Genomic DNA, 24,769 nt, shown 5'->3' on the forward strand with positions numbered 1-24,769 from the left:
TAATGCCTCGCTTCAGGCTCTGATGGCACAGCGTGCAAACCACTCTGGTCTTGTCGTCAGCACATTGTTTGAAGAAGTGCCATGCCAGGGAACTCCTTGAAGCTGCCTTTGGGGTGCTCGGTCCCAGATGGCGGCGGTCAGTAGCAGGCGGAGTCTCTTGGCGGCGGGTGTTCTGATTTTGCCCACTGCTCCCTCTTTTGCTACGCTGTTGGCTCGGTCTCACCACTGCCTCTTCCTCCGAACTGTGAAAGTCAGTGGCACGACCTTCATTCCATGTGGGGTCTAGGACCTCATCGTCCCCTGCATCGTCTTCCACCCAGTCTTGATCCCTGACCTCCTGTTCAGTCTGCACACTGCAGAAAGACGCAGCAGTTGGCACCTGTGTTTCGTCATCATCAGAGACGTGCTGAGGTGGTATTCCCATGTCCTCATCATCAGGAAAAATAAGTGGTTGTGCGTTAGTGCATTCTATCTCTTCCACCCCTGGGGAAGGGCTAGGTGGATGCCCTTGGGAAACCCTGGCAGCAGAGTCTTCAAACAGCATAAGAGACTGCTGCATAACTTGAGGCTCAGACAGTTTCCCTGATATGCATGGGGGTGATGTGACAGACCGATGGGCTTGGTTTTCATGCGCCATCTGTGCGCTTTCTGCAGAAGACTGGGTGGGAGATAATGTGAACGTGCTGGATCCACTGTCGGCCACCCAATTGACTAATGCCTGTACCTGCTCAGGCCTTACCATCCTTAGAACGGCATTGGGCCCCACCAAATATCGCTGTAAATTCTGCTGGCTACTGGGACCTGAGGTAGTTGGTTCACTAGGACGTGTGGCTGTGGCAGAACGGCCACGTCCTCTCCCAGCACCAGAGGGTCCACTAACACCACCACGACCATGTCCACGTCCGCGTCCCTTATTAGATGTTTTCCTCATTGTTCCCGTTCACCACAATTTTGACAATGGCAAATTTGGGACTGCTTTTTCAACCCAGAACAAAAAGTCTGCTTTTACGGTCACTACAAATAACTTGACCAGCTAAAACTGTGCAGATTTGGTTGAATAGAGATGTGAGACCTGTTTTTTTTTTGCGCTGTGTGACAGTTATAGGTTTAATCACAGAATGACACTTCTATCAGCACGCTAGCGTGTGTCTTAGGTTTTTCTGAATGACACTATCAATAACTTCAATGTAAGATTTTCTTTTTGGGATAGATTTCAAGTAGGCCTCAAATACCACAAACTAGTTATTTTCAGAATGGCAAATTTGGGAATACTTTTTCAACCCAGAACAAAAAGTCTGCTTTTACGGTCACTACAAATAACTTGACCAGCTAAAACTGTGCAAAAAATAACCAGACTGTTGATGGTTAAATGCACTTCGGTGACACAGGCTCAGCCTGCAGCTGATGTAGGATATAGCACAAAATAACCACACTATCGATGGTAAAATACACTTGGTGATAGCTCGTGCTGGCGCACCACAAGTCACAAAATGGCCGCCGATCACCCCAGAAAAAAAGTGATCTAAAAACGCTCTGGGCAGCCTCAAAAAAGTGAGCAAGTCAATAATAGCACTTCAATGATCCACAGCTGCAGATCGATCACAGAATGAAGTCTTTTGGAGGAGTTAATCTGCCTAATCTCGCCCTAACGTCGCAGCTGCAACCTCTCCCTATACTGATCATAGCAGAGTGACGTGCGGCGCTACGTGACTCCAGCTTAAATAGAGGCTGGGTCACATGGTGCACTGGCCAATCACAGCCATGCCAATAGAAGGCATGGCTGTGATGGCCTCTTGGGCCAAGTAGTATGACGCTTGTTGATTGGCTGCTTTGCAGCCTTTCAAAAAGCGCCAAGAAAGCGCCGAACACCGAACCCGAACTTTTACTATACAGTTCGGGTTCGCTCATCCCTACTCAGGACCCTTCTTTTATATCGCCAAGAACTAGGTCTGAAGCGAATGCAGACAAACTTTTATCACACTGGAGATAGAGCAGGAGCGTTATTGGCGCGTAGATTAAAAAGCAGAACAGCTGCAGCCAGAATAACCAGACTAAAGCATAACAACAAAGTGTATAAGCACCCTCAGGAAATAGCAGATGTCTTTGTGTCATATTATCCCTCCTTATACAATTTGCGGTTAGATGGTAATACCACCCAGCCGTCTGTGGAGGCAATCTCGGCATATCTAGATTCCCTTAAGCTCCCCAAAGTATCTTCAGATGACTTAAGCTTTTGAATAGACCAATTACCTCCGCAGAAATTCTCACCGCTGTTAAAGCTACTCCATTTAATAAGGCCCCAGGGCCAGACGGACTTCCAGTGGAATATTATAAAACATTCCAAAATACGTTACTTCCCCATTTGATTAAGATGTAGAACACATTCCTGACTTCTGGGGATATTCCCCCTGAAATGTTAAAGGCCACTGTAGTTACCTTACCCAAGCCAGGCAAAACTCCTGATGCCCCTGAGAATTTCAGGCCAATTTCCCTGTTGAATGCTGACCTCAAGCTGTTTGCTAAAATATTGGCCTCCCGTCTTAATGAAGTACTACCTGCCCTGATAAATCCTGACCAAGTGGGCTTCGTGCCAGGAAGGCAGTGTAAAGATGGCACAAGAAAGATGATAAATTTAATTCAGATTGCAGGGTGGTCCAGGATCCCCACGATCTTTGTCTCCTTAGACGCTGAAAAAGCTTTCGACAGAGTGCACTGGGGGGTTCCTGGATCAGACCCTCAGGAAATTTGGGTTTAATGGGCATATTTTACAGGCCATCCTAGGTTTGTACTCAGCACCTAAGGCGAATGTTTTGGCATCAGGATTCTTGTCTGCACCTTTCTCGATTACTAACGGGACGAGGCAGAGGTGCCCATTGTCGCCTCTGATATTCGCACTGGTGATGGAGCCATTCGCGGAAAAAATACGCAATTGTACTCAGATATCAGGGATCACAGTAGGGAAATGCTCGCACTGCATAGGTTTGTATGCTGATGATGTTATCCTGACACTCTCTAATCCCTTAACATCACTTTGGGCAGTCAATGAAATACTTGACCAATACTCCTCGATATCGTACTATAAGTTAAACATTAGTAAAACCAATGTACTTCCTATTAATGTACCTGAAAGCTTACAACATGATTTAAGCAGAAGTTATCCTTACAACTGGGTCACTGAATCGATAAGATATCTAGGAGTTGAGTTGACCAGTTCATTGTCTGATATATTGCCCCTTAACTTTAAAAAATTGAGGGCCGAATTACAGAAAGATCACTCTAAATATAGCAAAACACTCTCGTGGATAGCAAAAATTAACACAGTTAAGATGCTTATACTCCCAAAAATCCTGTATGTATTCAGATGTATACCTCTGAAAATTCCTAGAACCTGCATTAAGCAATTGCAAAGTGACTTGCTCAGTTTCATCTGGGGAGGCACCCATCCTAGGATTAATAAAAATGTGTTATACCCCTCCCTCCGTAAAGGTGGTTTAGGAGTTCCAGACTTATACAGTTATTACTTAGCTAATTTATTAGATCAGGCTATGGAGTGGTGGTCCCCTACTTCACCCCATAGGTGGCTTAGCATCGAAGAGAATTATGTTAGACGGAGATCCCTAAAGTCACTACTGGCAGCTTACCTGTTAAAGCCTTTTATCTTTTTTATGCCCCTAGGCACAATGCAAGCCTCCATATTTGCATGGACCCATGTTCTCAAAACCAAAACACCTTTCCCTCTTGAGAAGAAACATTTTCCCATTTCGGCCATTGAATATCATATCCCCACACTCCAAATCACAAATTGGCTGAACTGTGGGATAAATTGGGGAGCCTGTTCGACCAATCCACCCTAAAAACTTTTGAGATGTTGCACTCCACATATAACCTGCCTAATTCTCTCTTTTACCAGTACTTGCAGATTTGTCACTTTCTCTCCTCTCTCACATTAGATGCAGCAGTGAATGACCGTGAAGCAACCAGCAGGCTACTTAGAGCTGACACCTACTCCCATTCCAGCCTCTCATTCTGGTATGCATCTCTGCTGTCAATAGACAAAGAATGTAAAAAACCTTTTATGGTTAGTTGGGAGGCTGAAAAGGGGAAAGAATTTCCACTAGACAAATGGACAGACGCTATGCACTGGTCCATGAAATGTTCAAAGTGTATAAACCACACAGAACAGTACAGGAAAATTCAATTAAGGTGGTACCTTACGCCAAATAGACTGGCTCATGCTATTCTGAACTATTCTCCATTGTGTTGGAGGGGCTGTGGTCAAATAGGCTCTCCGTATGACAAGTGGTGGGCGTGTCCTGCACTAACTCACTTTTGGGCTTCAGTTTCAAGGGTTTTCGAAGGGTTAACTAGGATTAAAGGAATATTAAACCCGGAGCTAGCAATTCTTAGCATTGGCTTGGTGGAAATTCCCTATGACAGTAGAGGTATAGTGGCGCATATCCTTTTTGCATAAATAAAAAGTGATTGCTCGCCAATGGAAAGGTTTACAGTCTCCGCTAGTTAGTGAAGTCTTCAAACTGGTAAACTACCATATGCAATGTGAATTTACATTCGCCTCCTCGTTGAAAGATAGAATAGCAGTGCATAACTCATGGTTACTATGGTTGTCCAGTTCGTACGCGGACCCACTTCCACACTGCCTTCTATAATTGAAATACTCTGGGGGAATCTATCTAGTTTCTAGTCTCCTAGTTGCTAGTGCACGTCCTAACTGCACATGTATGTCGCCAATGTATGCTGTATAAGTTTACTGTAAACTGCAAAATGCAATTGTTTAGCATATATTGCTTATGGTCAATGCAACATCTACAACTTGACAAATCTTTTGTACTTAATATTTATTATTATTTGTTATTTTCCTTTATGTATAATATGTCTATTTTGTTAATTGACTAGCACAAAACCTTTATTGAATAAAAATTTTATTGATGAAAAAAAAAATAGTCTGGGTAGACTAAAATTAAGAGATATCAAAATTCTTCTAAAGCCACAGCGCAAAAGACACTTCATAGTGCTGAGCCTGCCACACGTTGTGCCATTCACGACCATCACCTAATGTTGCAGCATGATATTGCACGGCCCCATATTGCATAGGTCACCCATTGAACATGTTTGGGATGCTCTGGATAAGTGTATACGACCGTGAATTTCAGTTCCTGCCAATATTCTGCAACTTCGCACAGCTATTGAAGAGGAATGAACCAACATTCCACAGGTCACAATCAACAACCTGATCAACTCTATGCGACGGAGATGTGTTGCACTGCGTGAGGCAAATGGTGACCACACCAGATATTGACTGGTATTCTGCCCCCCCCCCTCCCCCCAGTAAAGCAAAACTCTGCACATTTCAAAGTGTCCATTTATTGTGGGCAGTCTAAGGCACACCTGTGCAATATTCATGCTGTCTCATTAGCACCTTGATATGCCACACCTTTGAGGTGGGATGAATTATCTCAGCAAAGGAGAAGTGCTCAGTAACACAGATTTAGACAGATTTGTGAACAATATTTGAGAGTAAGGCCTCATGCACACAACCATTGTTGTGTTCCGTCCCGCACAATGGGGTTCCGTTGTTCCGTTTCAGTTTTTGTTTCCGTGTGTATTCCTATATTTTTGGAGGATCTCTAGACATAAAGGAAAGTAAAAAAAAAAATAATCTAAGTCAAGTTAGCCATGCAAATAATAGGGAAAAAAACAGAAGCGGACGACAATCTTGTGTGCCTCCGCGTTTTTTCACGGTCCCATTGACTTGAATTGGGTCCGAGAACCGTTTTCCATGAAAAAAATAGGACAGGTTATATCTTGACGGACTGAAACCGTGGATCACGGACGCAGATGACAAACGGTGCATTAGCAGTGTTTTCAATGGACCCATTGAAAGTCAATAGGTCCGCACAAAATCACGAAAAACGGACACTGAATGAAACAACGGTCGTGTGCATGAAGCCTAACGATCCATTTACACGTCCGCAAAATGGGTCCGCATCAGTTCCGCAATTTTGCAAAACGGGTGCAGACCCATTCATTTTCTATCGGTCCGAATGTGCTGTCGGCATCCGCATTTGTGGATCCGTACTTCCGCATCCGTGCTTCTGTTTCCGCAAAAAAAAAAATAGAACATGTCCTATTCTTGTCCGCAATTGCAGACAAGATTAGGCATTTTCTATTATAGTGCCGGCGATGTGCGGTCCGCAAATTGCGGAATGCACACCAGGGTGGATTTGATTTAAATCAAAAGGATTTAAATCACTAGTCAAAAAGGCTTGATTTAAATCATAGTTTTCTACATAAAGACTAATTCTTGCTGGTATAACTTATAATATGCAAGTAGATGAAGATTTTTTGAACAACTTTTCATATTAGTTTGATTAGGTTAATTCTGCATTCATAGGTTTGTAGAAGTTAGGATTAAAGTATTTTTCTCAACTCTGTTCATGTTATAACATTTTTGCTGTGAAGAAGAGGCATGTGATCTCTGCTGAGTCAAATTCAGTTTTGAGAACTGCAAAAGTAAACCAAGCATCTGTGATAATATCTTATAGACAGAGAAACTGCCCAATAATCTTACAAAAACCTCTGTAAGAGCATGACATTGTGAGTTGATTAATGGAATTTATTTACCAAAAAAATTACACATATAGAATCATAGAATGTGTCGGCAGATAAAAACCATTTGGCCCAACTAGTCTGCCCAATATACTGAATACTATGAATAGCCCCTGGCCCTATCTTATATGAAGGATGGCCTTATGCCTATCCCATGCATGCTTAAACTCCTTCACTGTATTTGCAGCTACCACTTCTGCAGGAAGGCTATTCCATGCATCCACTACTCTCTCAGTAAAGTAATACTTCCGGATATTACTTTTAAACCTTTGCCCCTTTAATTTAAAACTATGTCCTCTTGTAGCAGTTTTCTTCTTAAATATTGCCTTTTCTTACCTTGTTGATTCCCTTTATGTATTTAAAAGTTTCTATCATATCCCCTCTGTCTCGTCTTTCTTCCAAGCTATACATGTTAAGGTCCTTTAATCTTTCCTGGTAAGTTGTATCCTGCAATCCATGTACTAGTTTAGTAGCTCGTCTCTGAACTCTCTCCAAAGTATCAATATCCTTCAGGAGATATGGTCTCCAGTACTGCGCACAATACTCCAAATGAGGTCTCACTAGTGCTCTGTAGAGCGGCATGAGCACCTCCCTCTTTCTACTGGTAATGCCTCTCCCTATACACCCAAGCATTCTGCTAGCATTTCCTGCTGCTCTATGACATTGTCTGCCTACCTTTAAGTCCTCTGAAATAATGACCCCTAAATCCCTTTCCTCAGATACTGAGGTTAGGACTGTATCACTGATTTTCTGCTCTTGGGTTTTTACGCACCAGGTGCATTATCTTGCACTTATCAACATTACATTTTAGTTGCCAGATGTTTGACCATTCCTCTAGTTTTCCTAAATCCTTTTCCATTTGGTGTATCTCTCCAGGAACATCTACCCTGTTACAAATCTTTGTGTCATCAGCAAAAAGACACACCTTACCATCGAGGCCTTCTGCAATTTTGCTGATAAAGATATTAAACAATATGGGTCCCAGAACAGATCCCTGAGGTACCCCACTGGTAACAAGACCTTGGTCTGAATATACTCCATTGCCTACAACCCTCTGTTGTCTGTCCCTCAGCCACTGCCTAATCCATTCAACAATATGGGAGTCCAAGCCCAAAGACTGCAATTTATTGATAAGCCTTCTATGTGGGACAGTATGAAAAGCCTTACTAAAGTCTAGATAAGCGATGTCCTCCATCTATTATTTTAGTCACCCAATCAATAAAATCTATAAAGATTAGTTTGACATAATCTCCCTGAAGTAAACCCATGCTGTTTTTCATCTTTCAATCCATGGGATTTTAGATGTTCCACAATCTCCTTAAGTATGGTTTCCATTAATTTCCCCACTAATGATGTCAGGCTTACTGGCCTATAGTTGCCCAATTTCTCCCTACTACCTTTCTTGTGAATGGGCACAACATTTTTTAATTTCCAATCTTCTGGAACGACTCCTGTTGCCAGTGATTGGTTTAATAAATCTGTTAATGGTTTTGCTAGTTCGCCGCTGAGCTCTTTAAATAGCTTTGGGTGTATCCCATCAAGCCCCTGTGACTTATTTGTATTAATTTTAGACAGCTGACTTAGAACCTCTTCCTCTGTAAAGACACATGCATCAAATGATTTATTAGTTTTCCTTTCTAACTGAGGTCCTTTTCCTAATTTTCCTTGTAAAAACTGAACAGAAGTATTCATTGAGGCAGTCAGCTAGTTCTTTATCTTCTTCCATACACCTTCCTTTTGTTTTTAATTTGGTAATTCCTTGTGTTATTTTTCTTTTTTCATTTATATATCTGAAGAATGCCTTATTGCCTTTTTTCCCTGACTGAGCTAATTTCTCTTCTGCCTGTGCTTTAGAAGCTCGTATAACTTGTTTGGCCTGTCTGCCTAATCTTATTAATTTGCCTGTCATCCTCTTTTTTTTTATAATTCCTAAATGCTATCTTTTTGTTTTTAATGATTTTGGCCACTTCTGCTGAGTACCACAGTGGTCTCTTCCTTTTTTTTGCTTTTACTGACAAGCCTAATGCAATTTTCTGTTGCCTTCAATAGTGCAACTTTTAAGTAGTCCTATTTCTCCTGTACTCCAATGAAACTGTTCCAATCTGATAGGGACTTCCCCCTTCAATGTCATTTACTCAACTGGTAGATCATCTAATTCTTTGACTTGGCTAGGTGGTCTATATATCACACCTACACGAGTTACCTTATGATTATCAAGCTGCAAGGTAACCAGAACTGACTAAATTGTTCTCGCTAACTTGTATCAAATTAGATTTTATGCTATCTTTCACATACAGGGCCACCCCTCCCTCTTCTTGCCTTCTCTGTCTATCCTATATAGAGAGAACCCTGGTATTCTTATATTCCAATCATTACTCCCCTTGAACCACGTCTCAGTAACAGCCACTACATCTATATTCTCAGATGCCATTATGGACTCAAGTTCATTGATCTTATTCCCTAAACTGCGAGCATTTGTAGACAAGAATCTGAGCTGGTCATTTCTTAACCTTTGTGCTACTGGCATCTTCTGGCATTGTTCCGGGGGGCAGTTGGACTGCTGGATTATCACTCTTTTGCCCCCCTTTCCTAGTTTAAATGCTCCTTAGCAAATACTTGGAACTGTTCACCGAGGACATTCGTTCCCTTGAGAGAAAGATGCAAACCATCTTTCTTGTACAGTTCTTTTCCATTCCAACAAGAGCTAACATGAGACACAAAGCCAAACCCTTGGTTCAGACACCCTTCACCAAGCCATACATTGAATTCCTTAAAGCGCATCTAACTGTCATGCTGAAGGTAATGCACAGGCAAAACTGCACAGAATAAAACAGTTGATGCAACCTCCCGTATATCCTTTGCAAGTGTGTGAAAAGCTTCTTTCACCTTTGAAACCTCATTGCAAGCCAGATCGTTTGTCCCAAGATGGACAATAACATCCACCTCCCTTTCCTGCTTTGCTTGCCTAACAATATTAAGGATCCGTCGTCTATCCCTGCTAGCGGTAGCACCAGGGAGACATCTCACAACACCATTCTCCTCAAACTTCACACCTCTTATGATGGAATCGCCCACCAACAGCTGCTTACTATCAATCCTCACCTTCTCCTTTTTGCCTTTGGCTGCAGTCTTGCATACTTTAGGCATGGGAGATGATTGTTTCTCACCCACTGTGCTTGAGCCATCCTCCATGTTGCTCTTGCACTCTGAAAGTGCTGCAAATGAATTATGGAGAGCCACAGACTGTGGGACATGTCTTCTATCCACAACTCTGTCTACCAGAACCTACAGTAACCCATCTTCCATTTCTAGGGGGCCTCTGTGGCAGTGGCATTGCAATGTTCTTAGCCTGAGTTTGTATTTAATGCGTTCAAATTCCTTTATTCTGTACATATATCTTTTCCATTCTTCCAGGACTGGGGCCTTGTCCAGCACCCAGTTTCTGAGAATTAAGACCTTGGCCAACAATAGCCCCTTCAACAACCTTTTGAGTACTTATTTTTACTATCCTGGGTAAGTATGCCTAATGTGGCGAATTCAATCGTGGGAACAAGTTTTGTAGTAGCTCTTGAACTTATTGCCTGAAATATACATTGCCAAAAGCTGTTAATAGCCGGACAGCTCTATAACATGTGAATATATCCAGCTTCCGGACAAAGACACATGGGGACAACAGATTTCTTTATCTTTATTCTTGTACATTTTAGAATGGAGCGCCGGAGTATAGTATAGCCAATGTACAATTTTAAACTGTATCAACCGGTGCTGACTGGAGAGGGAGGCTTTTTTAATATTTTTATATATTTCTCCCCACTGAAGTGAATTACGTATCCCTAGATATGCATCCCATTTAACCCCTTAAGGACATAGGACGTACCGGTACGCCCTATTTCCCGAGTCCTTAAGGACCAAGGACGTACCGGTACGTCCTGACTTAAAATCTGTATTCCGGCGCCCCAGGGGTTAATCGGAACGGGATTTCGGCTGAAATCATTCAGCCGGCATCCCGTAACAATGCAGGGGGGGGTCATTTGACCCCCCCCCCCCGTATCGGCGATCGCAGCAAACCGCAGGTCAATTCAGACCTGCGGTTTGCTGCGCTTTTTGCAGTTTCTGATCCCCGCGGGCCCTGACCGCGGGGATCAGAAACTTTAGAGTGGCTAAAATCTATATTTTTCACCCCCGCAGGCGGTGGGGGCGTTGCGGGAGGCGGGCGGTGCGGCAGGCGGGATCGCGATCCCCCGCCCGCCTCCCCATGAACGATCGTTGGCTTCTAGTGGGTTATACCAGGGTGCCAGCACATTGCTGGCACCCTGGTATAAACGGCTGACATCTGTGCAGATGTCAGCCGTTTAACCCTTTCCATACCGCGGTCCGTACGGACCGCTGTATGGAAAAAGTTAACGGTCATCGGTCAGGGAGCTCCCTCCCTCTCCATCGGGGGGCTGCTGTGCCTTTGCAGCCCCCCGATGGAGAGGGAGAGAGCCCCCCGACAGCCCCCAGAGAGCCCCCCTCAGCTCGTGCTTACCCTTCCCCGTCTGCGAAGTTCTGAGCAGACGGGGAAGGTTCCCATGGCAACAGGACGCCTGCTCAGGCGTCCTGCTGTCCATGGTGCTGAACAGATCTGTGCTAAAAGCATAGATCTGTTCAGTGTAAGTAAAATACAGTACAGAACAATATATATTGTACTGTACTGTATTATACAGACATCAGACCCACTGGATCTTCAAGAACCAAGTGGGTCTGGGTCACAAAAATGTAAAAAAAAGTGAAAAAAGTTAAGATAAAAAAAAAACATTTATCACTGAATAAAAATTAAAAAAATAAAATACACTACACATATTAGGTATCGCCGCGTCCGTAACGACCTGATCTATAAAACGGTCATGTTACTTTCCCCGCACGGTGAACGCCATAAAAATAAAAAAATAAAAACTATGAGAAAATTGAAATTTTGCCCACCTTACTTCCCAAAAAAGGTAATAAAAGTGATCAAAAAAGTTGCATGTATGCCAAAATAGTACCAATCAAACCGTCATCTCATCCCGCAAAAAATAAGACCCTACCCAAGATAATCGCCCAAAAACTGAAAAAAACTATGGCTCTTAGACTATGGAAACACTAAAACATGATTTTTTTTGTTTCAAAAATGAAATCATTGTGTAAAACTTACATAAATAAAAAAAAAGTATACATATTAGGTATCGCCGCGTCCGTATCGACCGGCTCTATAAAAATATCACATGACCTAACCCCTCAGGTGACCACCGTAAAAAAAATAACAAAAACGGTGTAAAAAAAGCCATTTTTTGCCATCTTACGTCACAAAAAGTGTAATAGCGAGCGATCAAAAAGTCATATGCACCCCAAAATAGTGCCAAACAGTCATCTCATCCCGCAAAAAATGAGACCCTACTCAAGATAATCGCCCAAAAACTGAAAAAACTATGGCTCTTAGACTATGGAGACACAAACATTTTTTTGGTTTTAAAAATGAAGTTATTGTATAAAACTTACATAAATAAAAAAAATAGTATACATATTAGGTATCGCCGCGTCCATGACAACCTGCTCTATAAAATTACCACATGATAAAACCTGTCAGATGAATGTTGTAAATAACCAAAAAAAAAAAACGTGCCAAAAAAGCTATTTCTTGTTACCTTGCTGCACAAAAAGTGTAATATAGAGCAACCAAAAATCATATGTACCCTAAACTAGTACCAACAAAACTGCCACCCTATCCCGTAGTTTCTAAAATAGAGTCACTTTTTTGGAGTTTCTACTCTAGGGGTGCATCAGGGGGGCTTCAAATGGGACATGGTGTCAAAAAAAAAAAAAACAGTCGAGCAAAATCTGCCTTCCAAAAACCGTATGGCATTCCTTTCCTTCTGCGCCCTACCGTGTGCCCGTACAGCGGTTTACGACCACATATGGGGTGTTTCTGTAAACTACAGAATAAGGGCCATAAATAATGAGTTTTGTTTGGCTGTTAACCCTTGCTTTGTAACTGGAAAAAAAATATTAAAATGGAAAATCTGCCAAAAATGTAAAATTTTGAAATTGTGTCTCTATTTTCCATTAAACCTTGCGCAACACCTAAAGGGTTAACAAAGTTTGTAAAATCAGTTTTGAATAGCTTGAGGGGTGTAGTTTCTTAGATGGGGTCACTTTTATGGAATTTCTAATCTAAGGGTCCATCAGGGGGGCTTCAAATGGGACATGGTGTCAAAAAAGCAGTCCATAAAAACCAGCCTTCCAAAAACCATACGGCGCACCTTTCACTCTACGCCCCGCTGTGTGGCCGTACAGTAGTTTACGGCCACATATTGGGTGTTTCTGTAAATGGCAGAGTCAGGGCAATAAAGATACAATCTTGTTTGGCTGTTAACCCTTGCTTTGTTAGTGGAAAAAATGGGTTAAAATTAAAAATTAGACAAAAAAATGAAATTCTCAAATTTCCTCCCCATTTGCTATAACTCTTGTGCAACACCTAAAGGGTTAACAATGTATGCAAAATCAGTTTTGAATACCTTGAGGGGTGTAGTTTCTTAGATGGGGTCATTTTTGGGTGGTTTCTATTATGTAAGCCTCGCAAATCGACTTCAGACCTGAACTGGTCCCTAAAAATTGAGTTTTTGTAAATTTCTGAAAAATTTCAAGATTTGCTTCTAAACTTCTAAGCCTTGTAACATCCCCAAAAAATAAAATATCATTCCCAAAACAATTCAAACATGAAGTAGACATATGGGGAATGTAAAGTCATCACAATTTTTTGGGGTATTACTATGTATTACAGAAGTAGAGGAAACTGAAACTTTGAAATTTGCAAATTTTTCCAAATTTTGGGTAAATTAGGTATTTTTTTGTGCAAAAAAAATAGTTTTTTTGACTTCATTTTACCAGTGTCATGAAGTACAATATGTGACGAAAAAACAATCTCAGAACGGCCTGGATAAGTCAAAGCGTTTTAAAGTTATCAGCACTTAAAGTGACACTGGTCAGATTTGCAAAAAATGGCCTGGTCCTTAAGGTGAAAATGAGCCCGGTCCTTAAGGGGTTAACCACACTTTTAAATTTAGTGACCATAACTAATTCCTTTTGTAATCTAGCATATATTTGTGAAACTTTCATTTTATTGCCAAATGCAGTCTAGCAAAAATCTAAAAGTGATTGCGTGCCCGTTAAATGAAATTTTTTATTGCTCGTGTGTTCAAAGGCGTGCTTAAGTTGAGCATATCTAAAACTATTTAATGCCGTGATTGATGTGTCATGAAATACATCCGATATGGATTTTAGTTTACCTATAGTGCAAATGTGCGACACCATAGTGATACCTCTCCGACTCCAGTAATTGTCCTCATTGAAGGCCAGAAACTCATTTAGAAATGTATTATCCCAAAGGGGGGTAAAATGTAGGGCATATGTAACCTTTAAAATGGTTTTTGTACTATTCCATACTTTCTGGAGCATTACGCTTATAGGGCAGGTATTTTCCCTGCCACCTAAACAACCGGCTTTAAGTGTACTAAATATGTTCTGTATAGAACGATTGTGTTGTTTACTGAAATACGCTATTAACCCCTTAAGGACTCAGCCCTATTTCACCTTAAGGACTTGGCCATTTTTTGCAAATCTGACCAGTGTCACCAAGTGCTGATAACTTTAAAACGCTTTGACTTACCCAGGCCGTTCCGAGATAGTTTTGTCGTCACATATTGTACTTCATGACACTGCTAAAATTGGGTCAAAAAAGTACATTTTTTTGCATAAAAAAATACCAGATTTACCAAAAATTTTGAAAAATTAGCAAATTTCAAAGTTTCAGTTTCTCTACCTCTGTAATACATAGTAATACCCCCAAAAATTGTGATGACTTTACATTCCCCATATGTCTACTTCATGTTTGTAGCATTTTAAGAATGATATTAAATTTTTTGGGGATGTTACAAAGCTTAGAAGTTTAGAAACAAATCTTGAAATTTTTCAGAAATTTACAAAAACCCGATTTTTAGGGACCACTACAGGTCTGAAGTCAAAATGACCCCATTCTATAAATTACACCCCTCAAGGTATTCAAAACTGATTTTACAAACTTCGTTAACCCTTTAGGTGTTGCACAAGAGTTATTGGCAAATGGGGATGAAATTTGAGAATTAAATTTTTTTGCCTAATTTTCCATTTTAACTTATTTTTTCCACTAACAAAGCAAGGGTTAACAGCCAAACAAGACTATCTTTATTGCCCTGACTCTGCCATTTACAGAAACACCCCATATGTGGCCGTAAACTACTGTACGGGCACACAGTAGGGCGTAGAGGGAAAGGTGCGCCGTATAGTTTTTGGAAGCCAGATTTTGCTGGACTGTTTTTTTGACACCATGTCCATTTGAAGCCCCCCTGATGCACCCCTAGAGTAGAAACTCCATAAAAGTGACCCCATCTAAGAAACTACACCCCTCAAGGTATTCAAAACTGATTTTACTAACTTTGTTAACCCTTTAGGTGTTGCACAAGATTTAATGGAAAATAGAGATACAATTTAAAAATGTAACTTTTTTGGCAGATTTTCCATTTTAATATTTTTTTTCCAGTTACAAAGCAAGGGTTAACAGCCAAACAAAACTCATTTATTGCCCTGATTCTGTAGTTTACATAAACACCCCATATGTGGTCGTAAACCGCTGTACAGGCACGCGGCAGGGCGCAGAAGGAAAGGAATGCCATACGGTTTTTGGAAGGCAGATTTTGCTGGACTGTTTTTTTTGACACCATGTCCCATTTGAAGCCCCCCTGATGCACCCCCAGAGTAGAAACTCCAAAAAAGTGACCCCATTTTAGAAACTACGGGATAGGGTGGCAGTTTTGTTGGTACTAGTTTAGGGTACATATGATTTTTGGTTGCTTTATATTACACTTTTTTGTGCGGCAAGGTAACAAGAAATAGATTTTTTGGCACGTTTTTTTTTTTGTTATTTACAACATTCATCTGACAGGTTAGATCATGTGGTAATTTTATAGAGCAGTTTGTCACGGACGCGGCGATACCTAATATGTATACAATTTTTTTTACTTATGTAAGTTTTACACAATGATTTCATTTTTAAAACAAAAAAAATGTTTTAGTGTCTCCATAGTCTAAGAGCCATAGTTTCAGTTTCTGGGCGATTATCTTAAGTAGGGTCTCATTTTTTGCGGGATGAGATGACGGTTTGATTGGCACTATTTTGGGGTGCATATGACTTTTTGATCGCTTGCTATTACACTTTTTGTGACGTAAGATGGCAAAAAATTGCTTTTTATACACCGTTTTTATTTTTTACGGTGGTCACCTGAGGGGTTAGGTCATGTGATATTTTTATAGAGCCGGTCGATACGGACGAGGCGATACCTAATATGTATACTTTTTTTATTTATTCAAGTGTTACACAATGATTTAATTTTTGAAACAAAAAAATCATGTTTTAGTGTTTCCATAGTCTAAGAGCCATAGTTTTTTCAGATTTTGGGCCATTATCTTGGGTAGGGTATGATTTTAGCGGGATGAGATGACTGTTTGCCTGGTACTATTTTGGCGTACATGCGACTTTTTTGATCACATTTATTACCTTTTTTGGGAAGGTGGGCAAAATTTCAATTTCCTAATAGTTTTTATTTTTTTATTTTTATGGCGTTCACCGTGCGGAGAAAGTAACATGACCGTTTTATAGATCAGGTCGTTAAGGACGCGGCGATACCAAACATGTGTAGGGAATTTTTTTTTTTTTTTTCATTTTTAATCAGTGATAAATGTGTTTTTTGATTTTTACTTTTTTTTTTCACTTTTTTTTTGACCCAGACCCACTTGGTTCTTGAAGATCCAGTGGGTCTGATGTCTGTATAATACAGTACAGTACAATATATTGTGTACTGTACTGTATTTTACTTACACTTTGTCTGAACAGATCTATGCCTTTAGCACAGATCTGTTCAGCACCATAGACAGCAGGATGCCTGAGAAGGCGTCCTGTTGCCATGGGAACCTTCCCCGTCTGCTCAGAACTTCGCAGACGGGGAAGGGTAAGGACGGGGCTCTCTCCCTCTCCATCGGGGGGCTGCAAATGCACAGCAGCCCCCCGATGGGAGAGGGAGGGAGCTCCCTCTTACTGTTAACTTTATCCATACAGCGGTCCGTACGGACCGCGGTATGGAAAGGGTTAAACGGCTGACATCTGCACAGATGTCTGCTGACACCCTGGTATAAACGGCTATGTGCTGACACCCTGGTATACCCACTAGACGCCAACGAATTTTCAAGAGGCGGCGGGCGGGGGGGATCGCGATCCCGCCTGCCGCACCGCCCGCCTCCCGCACCACCAACTTTCCCCCCTGCACCACCCGCCGGCAAAAAATCATGCAGGGGTGGTGAAATTTTTTTATTTTAGGGACACTAAAGTTTCTGATCAGAAACTGCATAAATCGCAGCAAACCGCAGGTCTGAATTGACCTGCGGTTTGCGCCGATCGCCGATATGGGGGAAGGGGGGGGGGACAAATTTACCAAAAAGTTGTAAAAAATTGCAAATTTCCAAGTTTCAATTTCTCTACTTCTATTATACATAGTAATACCTCCAAAAATTGTTATTACTTTACATTCCCCATATGTCTATTTCATGTTTGGATCATTTTGGGAATGATATTTTATTTTTTGGGGGTGTTACAAGGCTTAGAAGTTTAGAAGCAAATCTTGAAATTTTTCAGAAATTTTCAAAAAAAACTATTTTTACGGACCAGTTCAGGTCTGAAGTCACTTTGCGAGGCTTATATAATAGAAAAGACCCAAAAATGACCCCATTCTATAAACTACACCCCTCAAGGTATTCAAAACTGATTTTACAAACTTTGTTAACCCTTTAGGTGTCCACAAGAATTAATGGAAACTAGAGATACAATTTAAAAATTTCACATTTTTGGCAGATTTTCCATTTTAATAATTTTTTTCCCAGTTACAAAGCAAGGGTTAACTGCCAAACCAAACTCAATGTTTATGGCCCTGATTCTGTAGTTTACATTAACACCCCATATGTGGTCGTAAACCGCTGTACGGGCACACGGCAGGGCGCAGAAGGAAAGGAATGCCATACGGTTTTTGGAAGGCAGGTTTTGCTGGACTGGTTTTTTGGACACCATGTCCCAATTGAAGCCCCCCTGATGCACCCCTAGAGTAGAAATTCCAAAAAAGTGACCCCATTTTAGAAACTACGGGATAGGGTGGCAGTATTGTTGGTACTATTTTAGTGTACATATGATTTTTGGTTGCTCAATATTACACTTTTTGTGAGGCAAGGTAACAAGAAATAGCTGTTTTGGCACCGTTTTTATTTTTTGTTATTTACAACATTAGTCTGACAGGTTAGATCATGTGATATTGTTATAGACCAGGTTGTCACGGACGCTGCGATACCCAATATGTATACTATTTTTTTTATTTATGTAAGTTTTACACAATGATTTCATTTTTGAAGCAAAAAAAAATATATCATGTTTTAGTGTTTCCATAGTCTGAGAGCCATATTCTTTCAGTTTTTGGGCAATTACCTTGGGTAGGGTATGATTTTTGCGGGATGAGAGGACGGTTTTATTGGCACTATTTTGGCGTACATGCGACTTTTTTGATCACATTTATTACCTTTTTTGGGAAGGTGGGCAAAATTTCAATTTCCTAATAGTTTTTATTTTTTTTGTGACTTTTTGATCGCTTGCTATTACACTTTTTGTGCTGTAAGGTGACAAAAAAATTGCTTTTTTTACACCGTTTTTTATTTTTTTATGGTATTCAGCTGAGGGGTTAGGTCATGTGATATTTTTCTAGGGATCGACCGATTATCGGTTTTACCGATATTATCGGCCGATATTCAGGATTTTTAACGTTATTGGTATCGGCATTTATTTTGCCGATATACCAATAACGTATTGGGAACACAGAACGCGCTGCTCTCAGCGCTCAGCGCATGGGGCGCTCTGACGTCATTCTGGAGCGCCGCGGGAGCCGCACGGACGGTAAGTATACTGCTCCCCCGCTCCCCACTACTACTACGGCAACCAGGACTTTAATAGCGTCCTGGGTGCCATAGTAACACTAAACGCATTTTGAAGACGGATCAGTCTTCAAATGCTTTCAGTTCACTTGCAGTGTTACGGATCCGGCGGGCACCTCCGGCAAATGGAGTGCACGACGGATCCGGACAACGCAAGTGTGAAAGAGGCCTAAGTTTTACACAACGATTTCATTTTTGAAGCAAAAAAAAAAACAACATGTTTTAGTGTTTCCATAATCTGAGAGCCATAATTTTTTCAGTTTTTAGGCGATTACCTAGGGTAGGGTATGATTTTTGCGGGATGAGATGACTGTTTTATTGGCACTATTTTGGGGTGCATATGACTTTTTGATCGCTTGCTATTACACTTTTTGTGATGTAAGGTGACAAAAAAATTGTTTATTTAGCACAGTATTTTTTTTTTTTATGGTGGTCATCTGAGGGGTTAGGTCATGTGATATTTTTATAGAGCCGGTCGATACGGAGATACCTAATATGTATACTTTTTATTTTATTTATGTAAGTTTTACACAATAACAGCTTTTTTAAAACAAAAAAATTATGTTTTAGTGTCTCCATATTCTGAGCCATATTTTTTTTAATTTTTTGGGCGATTGTCTCAGGTAGGGGCTAATTTTTTGCGGGATGAGGTGACGGTTAGATTGGTACTATTTTGGTGGGCAAACGCCTATTTGATCGCTTGCTGTTGTACTTTTTGTGATGTAAGGTGACAAAAAAATGGTTTATTTAGCAGAGTTTATTTTTTTACGGTGTTCATCCGAGGGGTTAGGTCATGTGATATGTTTATATAGTCTGTCGATACGGACACGGCGATACCTAATATGTATATTTTTTTTAAAACTTTATTTGGGGAAAATAAAGTTTTTGTTTATTTTTACTTGAAACTTAATTTTTTGGGGGGAAAACTTTATTTTTTCAACTTTGTTTTTCACTTTATTTTTTGTCCCACTTCGGCACTTGAACTTTTGGGGGTCTAATCTCCTTTACAATGCATTTCAATACTTCTGTATAGGAATGCATTGGCTGTATGAGTAATACTGTGTGTATTACTCATACAGCTTCTGGCCTGTGAGATCCAGGGGGCTGGATCTCACAGGCTCGTCACCGGAAGGCAACGCGATGCCTTCCTTGCCATCAGGTCCCCCCTACAGCCGCATGGGGACCCGATGGCACCGGCCGCCGCAACCGCAAGTAAAAGCCGCAAAACCGCAGGTCTGAATTGACCTGCGGTTTGCTGCAATCGCCCATGCGGGGGGGGTCACATGACTTTTCCAGTAAAGTTGGATTTTTTTAATTTTTATTAATGAACGTAAAACATATAGACCAAGTAGTTTTGTTAATAAAATGTTAAAACTATACCTTCCCATACTTGCTGAAGAGATTCTTCAAGTCGGTTGCTCTTGTGGTAGATGAAAGTCCACTCACCCACAAATTCTTACCAGAACTGGCATCAAATTGCCCTAACATCAAATAAAATAACTTGTCAATAGTCATAAAAATAGCATAGCAGACAAAAAAAAAAAATGCAAAAATGGTTAAAAGCAATTTAAAAATGTACACCTGGTGCATAGCAAGAAAAGGGGTGAGCATAAAGGTGATGAAAAAAAATTAATCAAATAGTGTAAAGAAAAGGAGACTTTACAATCAATTAAGAAACAGATTAAGTGCTGTAACATAATGCAGCCCAAATTAACAGATGAGAAGAGCAAAAAATATCACACTATACAAACACCCCCAGAAAACTAAGGAGGTGATTTGAATTAAGACCCCCTCTGATATTGCTAACGAGCATGGCTTCACCGTGTGATGGTCCGTTAATGGTATACCAACACGTACACATGTGGTGCGTAAAGTCTCCATTATAGTTTCTGCGATTTAGCAGGACAAAGTACTACTGCACACAGCAGTATTTTGTCTTGTTTTTTTTCCCTATCAGCAATTTCAGTAACAAATCCCCTTGCTGGAATCTCCACCGCAAATGTAAATCTAGCCTCAGGGTCCTTTTACATGAACTGATAATCACGGACGAACTGCCTGCCGGATCCGGCAAAACGTATGTCAACTGATGGCATTAGTAAAACTGATCAGTCTTAAAAATGCCTGATCAGTCAAAAAGGTAAGTCTTCAGTTTTTTTTCAACGGAGATAAAGCCGCAGCACGCTACGGTTTTCTCTTTTGCCTGATCAGTCAAAATGACAAAACGGAATACATCCTTATGCATCCTGAACAGATTACTCTCCATTCAGAATCCATGGGGATATACCTGATCAGTTCTTTTCCGGTATAGGGCCCCTGTGACGGAACTCTATGCCGTTAAAGAAAAACGCTAGTGTAAAAGTGCCCTTAGAAATAGAAAAAGAAAAAGAAAAAAAAACGCCCAGGGTAAAACAGGGAAGACTCCGCCTAGCAGAACCAATTCTGTAAAGATACCGGAGGACACAGCAGGCGAACGGAGCGGCGCCCCGGAATAATAGTAAGTGCAGTGAGATCCCGGGGTGCCGCTCCATGTAGCCTGATAATTATCTTCCAGTGTTTGGACCGATGAAAGGTCCTCTTTAAGGCCCTGAGGATATTTTTTTGTGTTTTCTTTTTGCGCTCCCTGCCTTCCCAGAGCCATAACTTTTTTTTTTCTGTTCACATAGCCATATGAGGACTTGTTTTTTACGGGACAAGTTGTACTTTAAAACACCACCATTAGTAGTGGAAAGCGAAATGGGGTGAAATTGCACAAAAAAAAAGCAATTCCACCAGTTTTACGTTTTTTGTTTTTTTCATTTTATTTATGACTTTCGATGTGCAGTTACTTTTATTCTACAAGTCAGTACGAATCCGGCGATAACTTATATGTATAGTTTTTCTTGCGTTTTAATAGAATTTAAAAGTAGGGGAAAAAATCTGTTGTTTTTTTTGTCGCCATATTTTGACCCCTATAACTTTTTTGCGGGGCGATCTGAAATGTTCATTGATAACATTCTGGGGTGAGTATGACCTTTTTGATCACCTTTTATTTAATATTATTTGTAGAAAATGAAGCAACCAAATACGGCAAATCGGGGAATATATTTTTATACTATGGGCGTTTTCACACATCGCGACACCCATGATGTGTATTTTTTTTGTTATTTTATTATTTTGTGAAAAGGGGAGTGATTAGAATTTTTATGGGTTTTTTATAAAAAAAATTTAATAAATAACCAGGTATCTAATTTTAAAAAAAAATAATTAAAAAAACATTGGGACATCCTCAGAGGACAAGGTTATAGGTGAAATGATCCCAAAAGAACCAAAATTCGTATTCTGTAAGGCAAAGAATGTAGGCAATATGATCGCCCCTACTAGTAGATGTATAGGAAGTTGGAACTAACTTAAACAATAGAAATCCTATCAAGAAAGTAGCTTCTACCCATGCAGAACATGTACAGGCTGCAAAAAATCCCATGATAAAAAAATTTAAATGCAGATAATGAACACCGATAAATCATACAGGCAAACTATAAAACATTTTATAACCTGTAACAATAAAAGGGTAATATACACAATAATGTGTCCCTGCAAAAAAGTTTGTTGGCCGCACTAAGAGACCCCTGAAAAAGAGGATAGGGGAACATATATACAATATAGAAAGGAAACATGAGGGCCATCCATTGTACCATTATTATAAAATGAAACAGGGAGTTTTGCTGGTTCAAACTTCTGCGGAGTAGAAATAAGAAAAATAAAAGAGATGGCAACTTTATCAAGGAAATGTCCAGAGCAGAGGCAAAATGGATATTTAATATGGATTCACTAATACCGAATGGCCTGAATGCCGAAATAGAGCTGTTTGCTTTTGACTAACAGCCGTATTGGTAGCTCTGCACAATAGAGGCACAGAAGGAGTTAATTATCAGTAGTAAGGTAGTGAGCGCATAAATAGAGACAGCGCAAGTAGCCATGTAACACTCCCTGATGAAGAACAGCGTCTGTTCGAAACGCGTTTGAGGCATTTTTGGCATCTGAGGTCACCGGTGACTACAGAAGTAACATCACTCGCTGCTCCTAGTGAGCGCAAAAACTGCTATACTCCTACCTGTTGCAGCATCGCGCTGCCGGGCGGGACGCGAGGCAGCACGGCACTAAAGCAGACTACATACAAACTTACATCCCGGACCTTGGCATCAGCGATATCAGCGATCCCTGCGTCCAGCAGAAATCAACTCATGTACACACAGGTACACCGTCTGTATAGGAGATAGCTATACGGTTACTAACCTGTGTGCATTACGGTGGATAGCATATCGCATAACCCCACCCCCTCTCTCAGTACTAATTCTAACAAAGCTCCAGAGCACAGTATCGTCATTATTAACACATTTTATGCTTTTTCTTAGTGCAGCAGGCATTGCGGTCCTGCTGCAATACCGCTGCCACACAAAAGTGGAACACACAGAGCGCCACTGAAGCAACTTTATTATAGTGCTTATTACAGACATGTTTATTCCAGCCACACCAAAAAGTCAGGAGCTTTATCGCCTTCTGAGCAGTTGGTATGGCTGTAATAACTAAGGTCTGGGATATCAGCAGCAGTGTCACCATCTATAAATACGTACCTTCCCCTTCCTACACCACTGTGTGAACCTCTGCCCTGGAGGATCACATAATTATCATTATATACAATGTACAGGTAGGACACATATCTATATACTGTTTACAAGGTACCCTTGAACACAGTAATGTGTGACTCCCACCACTGTGTACAGAGATGTGTGACCCTCTGTACACGGTATACAGTGAAATATGACCCCCTCCACCACTGTATATAGAGATGAGTCAGCCCCTTACCCCTCCCATACACTGCACAGGAAGATCACATATTATACACAGTGTAACGGGAAGGGAGGGGTCAGACATCTTTATATACAGTGTACAGGTGGGTCATATCTAACCATCTACTGTTTATAAGACACCCTTGCATACCGTGACCCCCACCCCTGTATAATGTATATTGAGATGTGTGAACGCCTGTACACTGTATGTGCCCCCCCCCCCCCCCCTCATATCAGTGATGTCATTCCCAGCCATGTACACTGAGTTGTGTGAACCCTTTGCACACTGTTTATAGAGATGTGAACCATCCCCAGACCCTGTATGTAGAGATGTGTGACTGCACCCTATAGTGACACTTGACCCCCTTGTATACTGTATTTAGATATGTGTACACCCCCCCCCCCCCCCCCCGTACATTGTATATAGTGATGTGACTCCCAGCCTTGTATACAATGGGGGTCATTTATCATTCTGAAATACTCCTAAATCAGGCGATTGTTAAGCAGTAATCTACAACTTCGCCCCGCTCAAGCCAGGTCTAAAATTATGGGAGCGGACGGCACGTCTCATTTACCATTTTCTACGGCTGTTTCAGGCATAGAAAAAGGTCTAAATGTAAGACAGCTCTGAAGCTGTATTACATTTAGAACTGGCGCTGGATGCACTGAACTTATGGAGAGACCTGCGCCTCTTTATAACTTCGGCGGATCCACCACCGGCTTAGGGCAGTATTAAAACTGGCGTATAAAACACCGGTCTTAATAAATGTGCTTGTAAACCTACAAAACCTCCTGTCTATAACCGACAGCACAATACTCCACCTGCTATAACACACAATGTCATAACAAAAAAGCCAGTGGAAATAATGTATCAAAAATAAAATAAACTTTATTACATATGAAAATATGAAAGAGAAAAAGATACGATGGAAAAGGTATACAGAGAAGCAAAGGGTATTCCATCAACTGGACAACCATGTATCCCCACAGAGCTAGTTAGCACTTACCGGCTACCAGGCCATACGCTGTGTCTCAACAGCCCAAGTTGTGTACTACAAAATGGTGATACCATGTATAACGTACCCTAATAGGGGATTACACACAGTGGTGCAGTTGTATCAAAAAGTAGTCCCTGGGCATTTGTGAGATCCACAGCCTGCGCCCCTTGTAACCATAGACAACATGTATATAAATAGCATGGTGATGGTATATTCGCAGCCTAGTCTATAAACCTAGCATGT

The 24,769-nt window shown here is 40.9% G+C and overlaps 1 protein-coding gene across 1 annotated transcript in view; it reads right to left on the minus strand.

Moving 5' to 3' along the window:
- The window catches only part of LOC120989572 (scaffold attachment factor B2-like), a 392,913-nt gene that overhangs the window by 363,146 nt on the left and 4,998 nt on the right, over positions 1 to 24,769 (minus strand). The window contains exon 2 of the mRNA XM_040417765.1: positions 20,083 to 20,183. The gene's annotated coding sequence lies outside the window, so the exon portion shown is untranslated. The remainder of the gene's footprint in view (positions 1 to 20,082; positions 20,184 to 24,769) is intronic.

This window comes from Bufo bufo, chromosome 2 (assembly GCF_905171765.1).
Source record: "Bufo bufo chromosome 2, aBufBuf1.1, whole genome shotgun sequence".
In the NCBI taxonomy this organism is placed as follows: Eukaryota; Metazoa; Chordata; class Amphibia; order Anura; family Bufonidae; genus Bufo; species Bufo bufo.